This window comes from Triticum urartu, chromosome 3A (genome assembly GCF_056163025.1).
Source record: "Triticum urartu cultivar PI428250 chromosome 3A, HENAU_Tu73, whole genome shotgun sequence".
NCBI classification, from domain to species: Eukaryota; Viridiplantae; Streptophyta; class Magnoliopsida; order Poales; family Poaceae; genus Triticum; species Triticum urartu.
This window is the reverse complement of record NC_141875.1, coordinates 406,134,855-406,142,921: the sequence shown is the minus strand read 5'-3', so window position 1 is coordinate 406,142,921 and position 8,067 is coordinate 406,134,855.

Sequence of the window (8,067 nt, the reverse complement as noted above, 5' to 3'; positions counted from 1 at the left end):
TGCTCATCTATCTAACTATCTATCTACCTGCTTTAGTATGTATGTATGCATTGTATTTTTATTTCCTTTGGAAAGTAAAGTTAATGTGAAAGGAAGAGAGAAAAAGAAAGGGAGGAAGACAGATGCTTCAGTCAGTCTAAGCCTAGCTTAATTTGAGTGACAATCACCTGCCTGGCTGGCTGGCATGATCATCTTTTACAGAAAACAATTTTCAGCAAAGGTCATGTCTCCGACCGTCGTGTCGTGCTGATTTTGCAGGTACCCCGAGAGGCCCTTGAGTTTGCTGGAATGTCGATTAACTTCCGTTCCGGCAAATTCGGGTACTCCATATGTCCTATTTTCAGCAAAGGTCATGCTGAAATTTTCCGTGAATTTTAGCATGACTTTGCTAAAAATAGGACATATGGGGTACTTGCGACTAATGCATGGGCCTGGGTATCTTAGTACTTAATTAAGTAGGATCAACTGCCTCTTGTGTTATACATATAGAAGTGTGATATCAACTCATAGTTATTACTAATGTCAAGAGATGATGTAGTTTTGAATTATGAATGTAGGAAATGTCGTCATCGGACGATGAAAGTCTCCCGGGGGAGTGCAGCTGGTGCCACGACGATCGAGGTCTGTGCGACAGGCCTCACCTGGACGATGATCGGCGCTTCAGCATTAAGCTCTAGGAGACCTTCGAAGTTGAAACAGTACACAACGACGATTGTTTTTTTCATAATTAAGCATGACTTCAATTATTTCAACGTGTAATTTTCATCTTTTTCAATTCGAGTATAGCTTATCCCATGCCATGCAAGACGCTATGTCTTGGAGAGGATGGATTTTGAAGACCATGAAATTTCTGAAACAAAGAAAATTCACCTAAGGACTCATCACGATGTGGACTTTGAAGTAAATCTGTATAATTTTGAGAGCGTAACCCATTTTGGTTGCAAAAATTGGGAAGCATTTTGCAAGATGTATGGTTTTTATGAGGGTATGCTTATCACCATGGATCTTGGTAATCCTGACATCGACCAAGACAATATGGACATTTGGGTCCTTGTTGATACGCCTCCAGTTCTACCGCTATGTGAGTTTCTCAAACATAGTTATTAGCTAATTTATATTGTTTATTTCAAAATAGTTGACAGCTTATTTCCATTGACAGTTTATTTTTATTGTTCAAAGAATGTGCGGGAGATGGTAGACAAAACCCACTACACCGATGGCTCCGAATTAACAACTTACAAGGAGAAAAATCATCTGGTCGGATTTTGTACTGACATTGAGAATTACAATATCCACAATCAAACTCCTCAACATTATGGTCAATACGTGCCACTAGTGCATGTGTTCAACTACGGTAACTACCATGGAGATACTCTGGTAAGATTTTTACTATTACGACATCCGTGCATCTTTTGCATACTTCTAAAACTAGTACATCATTGCTAACTATGAAGTTATTACTATGTTTTTTAACAAATAATCCCAGAGAATTGTGTGCCTCATTTGATGTATCAGAAAGGTAGTCTTAATGTTTTGAAGATACAGCCAGATCATCCTACGAATCTCAACTGTCCATACGAGATTTCTAAAAGAAGTGGAGACATGAAAATCAAAGGATGGAAAAAATGTATGGACAGTCGTAAGGAGGTTCTTGGAAGCAAAAGGAAGCGAAGCGCAAGAATTGGAGACAGGATGTTCTCCATTCTCCATAATGGAGAGTCAGGGTCTATATTGTTTTATACTATTTTACCTTAAATAGGGTATTTAGGTCCTGCCTAATACTGATGATCATGTGCTAAGAACAATTAAGTAGGGTTGGTTCGATGACTATCAAGATGATGATCGTATGACTTGTTATTAATAATGAGTAGAAGTTGTATGATGATGATTAGTAGGACTTGTTAGGATTAGTATTACTTCCGACAAACTCGCTACTCGCGGTCTCGAGACTTGTAATGTTCTATCTTTGTTTGGTCTTTTGAATTCGGAGACTAATATGATGAATTGTATTCGGAGACTAATCTTCTATTGTATTCGATGAATCTGCTCTTGCTGTGGGGTGCTGTCTATATTCTGTCCAATAATATATTTTGTAACCTGTGCAAAATTCAGAAAAGTAAAAAAAAAAACTAATATTCATACTAATGGCGCATCACCCCATAGTGCGCCATTAGTATGCGAGTTACTAATGGCGCATGGTGGTCTATACTAATGGCGCACGGCGTGGTGCGCCATTAGTATACCAGATACTAATGGCACACCAATGGTGCGCCATTAGTAAAAAATACTAGTGGCGTGGTACTAGTGGCGCACCAGTAGTGCGCCATTAGTAGGCAAAACTGGTGCGCCACTAGTAGGCCTTTTCCTAGTAGTGAATTGTCAACAACTTCAGGGATTTTTTTATAAAAAAATCCACGATGGTGAACCCGACAAAGTCAATCCGTACTTTATTATTAGGGAAAGATTATTACTAGCAAAAGGACCCGTGCGTTGTAAAAGAATTGTGTATTTAACCACTCATCACAATGAGTGTTGAATGTGTGCAGATTTCGACCATCTCGCCATTGGTTGGTGTACGATTGTTAGATAACAAAAGGGTGTGGCTAGGTCTAAGTCGATTGAGATTTAACCAAGTTTTGGTCAAGTGGCATAACATGCAAGAGAGAGAAAAAAACATATTTTTTTCATGAATATCAATGTAAAATCTCACGGATATAGCATCGACTGAGATTCAGTCGACTGAAACTTAGCAAGACTGCAATGTACTCCCTCTGTCCCAGAATATAAGAATGTTTTTGACACTATGCTAATGTTAAAAGCGTTCTTATATTTTGGGACGAAGGGAGTAAATCTTTATGAGGCAATGCCACATAAATAATTATAATTCTAATGCATAGACTAATTCTCACATGGTAAATTATTCTAAGAAGAAAATATAACCATCTAGGTGAACATGCTACTGGGCTCTAGTTTATGAATGGAGTCACACTGTCCACAAATTTCATTTCATTCAAATAAATATGAAGATATTTGTCTAATCTTGATTGCCTGGAAGAGGAAATAAAAAATATATCGTGCTTGTCAATGGCTAGTCATCCTCTATGTAGCTACAGACCACTGCAGATGCAATATCTTAACTTATTAGTCACATATCAGGCAATATTCTTAACAAACACGAGACACAAGTAAATGCATAGACCAAACAAAAATATTAGTCTATGGATCTAACATACTTTTCTGCATACCACCGGCATGGTTGTTGATCCAGTTGCCAAAAATGAAAGACTACGCCTCCCATGCAGAAGGTCAGTGAACTCGGAGAGAACAAGGTAGCAATCTCCAGAATCATGTAAGTTATCTTCAAAAGTAGCAGATTCCTGTAAGATTGTTTGATTAACTTGCTTAGCTGTGTCCATTTGGTAGTATGCTGCTAGATGAATTGTACTTGTTTTTTTTGAACTAATAATTCAAAAAGGGATCTCTTTCAGAAAACAACTCATGTAGTGTAATGGTTGAAGGACATCAACGTTTGGGAAAAATTGCAGCTACCACCGCTATCTCCAGGTGACAATGTCCACTTCTTCACAACATTCGATTGGAGCTCACTGTTCACCATATGCATGAACCACATTGGAGCTTGTACACATCTGTAAATCAACCAGCACATCAGCCCCAAGCACTGATCCAATTTCTACAATAAATGAACCATGAAGAGAGCCCCACTCTCTCTTAAAAATCCCCAATCTATCTGCTCTCCTTCCTCACCCATCCCAATCTCCTTTTCCTTAAAAAAGAAGACTATCATATTTGAAATATTTGTAATGTATTATTTACTTATTTTAATTCTGGCTAGAACAACAGATTCTGCCGTTGTTATCTTTCAGTAACAAATGAGGTATTCTAGGCACGAAATAAAAGATTAATTATATTATAGTTTATTTGGTATGTTTTGTTCTATCTGCAACCATGAAAATTCAAGATATTTCTTATGTTCGTGTTAAAAATAATCATGCGTGTATATAAGATGCTTGTAATAAGTTATATCAGTATAGAATATTGCACTAAAAATGATGTTTCCAACAGTTACTTCCTCCTTTTTAGAAGGCAAACATAAAATATAGACATGCATATTGGTAGCTAGCGCCTGTTCTATAGTATGTATATAGCTACTTCATGCAATATATATCGACTTAACTCTTCATATTTGATGGATACTACGACAACATTGGACCATGCTGACTATAATAAAAAGTAAATTTAAGCATAAGACCATATCTTATCATTCATGTATAACTTCTGTAGTCTAGAAAACTGCATGCTCTGACCCTTCGCCATAATCAAGTCATCTAGTTCGGCTTTAAACATAAAATAAATATAACTGAGCAAAACAAAGACCAGTGAACTACTGGAAGTTTAGTCGGTTTCTAGTGATTTTTTTGTGAAATTGTCGTTAACCTAAAAAAGTTCAAATAAGGTGATGAAAATTAAAATTAAAACAGGGATAAAGAACAAAAGAAATTGAGAAAACTTACAGTACATAGATTCGTTGCTTGGACGGATTCAGATAGAATTGTTACTGTCCTTTAGAAAATCAAATTAATTTATAGGAAAAGAAAATTCAAGGGATGTATAGAAAAAATTCTTGTTTCGTACAGGATATTGAGGATTGAGTAGAGGTCACTTACGTGCTAGCAAAAGGAGGCACAACGTCATGGAAAGCGATCAGTAGATGGAGATGTACCTGTCTTTACACATGCATTGATTGGTACGTACAGAAAGACAGCAACATGAAGCTAGAGCGTCTCACCGGTGGCGTCCAAGTGTGTGATGATCATCATCATGTTGCCGAACTCATCTACCAACACCAGGCACCAACTCACGTCCCCTTTGCGCTGCTGCTGCACAGGTTTGTGTACGTACACCACGCACCAGCAGTTAGCGGCGCACTCCTCGGCGTTCCGCTGCCGGCGTCAAGCGGGAGCTTTTCTGGCACATTCATGCTCGGGATCATCAAGGAACTCTCCACGCAGCCGCTGACGCACGCCGATGCACCCATGGTCGGCTCTCCTCCAGCACCCATGGTCGGCTCCCCACCTCTCCACTCTCTGCTCTCTTAGCTGTCGAGTCACTTGGATGGACGGGCGCTGCCGTGATGTCGATGCGCTTCTTGCAATCGACGGCCATGACCGCAGGGTGATCTCTCCGTCGTTGTCAACAATCGTCGTCTGCGGAGCTGATGAGCCAGAAACCTCTGTCGGATTTCGGGTTCCGGCAGACCCTTGAGGTTCGAACGCTGGGGTGCGTGCGGAGATTTCGCCTTCTACCTACTTGCACCCCTCCGCCTCGCTAAGATCTAAGCTATGAAAAGAATAACACAAGAGACACAGGGTTTATACTGGTTCGGGCCACCGTTGTGGTGTAATACCCTACTCCAGTGTGTGGTGTGGTGGATTGCCTCTTGGGCTGATGATGATGAACAATACAAGGAAGAACAGCCTCGCGAGGGTCTGTTCTTGGCTGGGGGGATGAACTGCTGGGAGGAGTTCAATCACCCTTCTCTCTCTCTCTCTCTGATCGATCTTCTCCCTGATTCGATCTTCTCTTCTTCGTCCTCCACCTACCACACCCCTACCCTGTGGGTGGCTGGTCCTATTTATAGAGGCCCTGGTCCTCTTCCCAAATATCAAGCAGGAAGGGAGCCAACAATGGCAGGCTAATTTGAAGGGGGACAGCTAGCACCAGCTATCCTGACAAAAGTAGTCTTCGCCTGCACAAAGCTCTGGTGGTGACGCCGTCTTGGGCTCCACGATGACCTCCGTCTTGCAGTCCTCCTGGTCTTGGTCTTGTTGCACCGAAATGGCAACCTTTGCCTGATGCCTCGGTACTCCGCGGCTGCGCTTGCCCCCTTTGCACCAAAGAGGAAAGGAGGACACTGCGCGGCTGGCACCCGCCTGGCGCCTTTGGTCGTCATAGCTTGCGTCACGGGCACCTCGTGAGGTCCCCCGCCTTGATCTCTCCACCTCCTCGCGAGCCAGCCTGATGAGGCCGTGCCTGAGGAAGCTCCGTGTCGTCCGCCCCGCGAGGCTTGGCCCCTCGCGAGGGTCTTGAGTCTGTGTTGATGAAGATGGGCCGTGCTGGGCCCCTTTTGAGCCACGCCGCAGGCCGCAGGCAGGCAAGTCTGGGGACCCCCGTTCCCAGAACGCCGACAGCAGCCCCCGGGCCCAAGGCGCGCCCGGACTTGGTCGTGCAGGGAGGCGGAAGGGCAAGAGCGAAGTGCCGCGGGCCCTAACAGCCTGCGGCCTTGGGCGCCGCGTGGCGGTTGATTGGACGTGAGCGCCTTAGCAACCGCGCGAGTTGATACAGGAGCGGCATCCGCCTAGGCTTTGCTTTTTGCTTTCTCCGGTTGCTGCTTAGATCCCCATTCTTGCGCCTCTCCTTCCTTCCTCCAAAATTTCCAGATCTACTCCGACTGCGTGACCTAGGAAGCCATGGCGCCTCGTCAGTCCCCGGCCGTAGCTTGGTACTCGTCTGCCCTGGACTCGCCGAACGTGTCGGAGGCGAGCCTCGCCCGGTTGCACCGGATGGCGGCGGCGCGGGGCATCGACGGGGCGAAGGTGTTCAAGGCCGGCTCCGCCACCCCTGAGGGTCAAGGGAGCACCTTTTATCCGTTCTTCGTAAGCGCCATTGCTGCTGGCCTGGTGCCTCCCTTCTCCGAGTTCTTCTTCTCTGTCCTCCGCCATTATAAGCTCCACGCTCTGCATCTCCACCCCAACTCCGTCCTTCTCCTGGCAATCTTTGCCTATTACTGCGAGGCTCACGTGGGGGTGCATCCCTCAGTGGCCTTGCTGCGCCACTACTTCTACCTCCGGACCTCTCGCGGTCCTGCTTCTGCGTGCGCGAGCTTCATCGCGTACGGCGGCGCCATTGCCATTTCGAACCCCGGGAAAAGGATTGAGGGCTTCAGGAGCAAGTGGGTCTTGGCGGATGCTGGGCGCATCCACCCTCGGCTGATCTTGACCACGGAGCAACCCACGAGCTCCAGCGATTGGGGTCGAGCGGAGCTCGCGGACCCCCATGCGAAGCTGGTGTTGGAGAAGATGGATGCGGATCTGAGGCCGGCCAACATGGCGGCGGCGAAGCTGACTGGTGCGTCGCTGCTGAGGGAATTCCTGGAGCACCAGCTAGCTCCTCTTCGGTAGTACTCACTTCCGATGTGGAGGCCCCATCCGAGCCCCGCGGCCTTGGCCGACGGAGATCTGGCTGCGGTCCTCCAATCTCTGGTCGGGGGCGATGTGGCGAGGTTGGAGGGCGCTCCTACGCCCTTGTTCCTCCGCGACGACTGGGAGCAGGTAGTGGAGTCCATGCCCGTCTTCAACGGGGACGGGCCCGTGCCCATGGAAACTCCTGGGGAATCGGTGGACGTGTCCTCCGACGACTCCAGCGAAGAGGAGGAAGGAGGGGAGCGGGAAAAAGGGCCTGACTCCGAGGCGACTGACGGGGAGTCGAGGGCTCCCCTCCCCCGGTGCAGGTCCCGCGTTCTCCGCCTCTCTCTGAGCGATGACGACGAGGATGATGACGAGCAGGACGGCGGGAGCTTGCCCCCGATCTCAAAGAAGGACAGGACCGGGCTGATCTCCCGCGGGTCTGCCCCGGCCCCGAGGCGGACCGCAGACGCGCCTTCCGCTTCCAAGCTTCCCGAGGTTGACCCTTTCAGCCGGCTTTCAGGCTTCAAATTTGGCCGGAGGCCGCTTGAGCTCACTGGCGACGACCCGTAAGCGCTTGATTCTTGTCTTTATTTCTTGTTCTGCTTCTGAGGCTTGACGTCCGCATCTCTTGGATAGGCTGGCGCCCGCGGCAAAGAAGCCGAAGGGAGCTCTTGAGGTTCCATCCGTGGCAGCGCCTCTGTCCGCGAAGGAGGGTGACCGCAACGCACGGGCTTCTCCTGCCCGGTCGTCCTCGCGAGGCCTGGCTGAGCCGGCTGGGGCGAGCTCAGCCCCCATGGCCCAAGTGACTCCCGAGGTGCCTTTGCCTGCTGCCGCCACTACAGCCGTTGGGGCGCAGCAGACT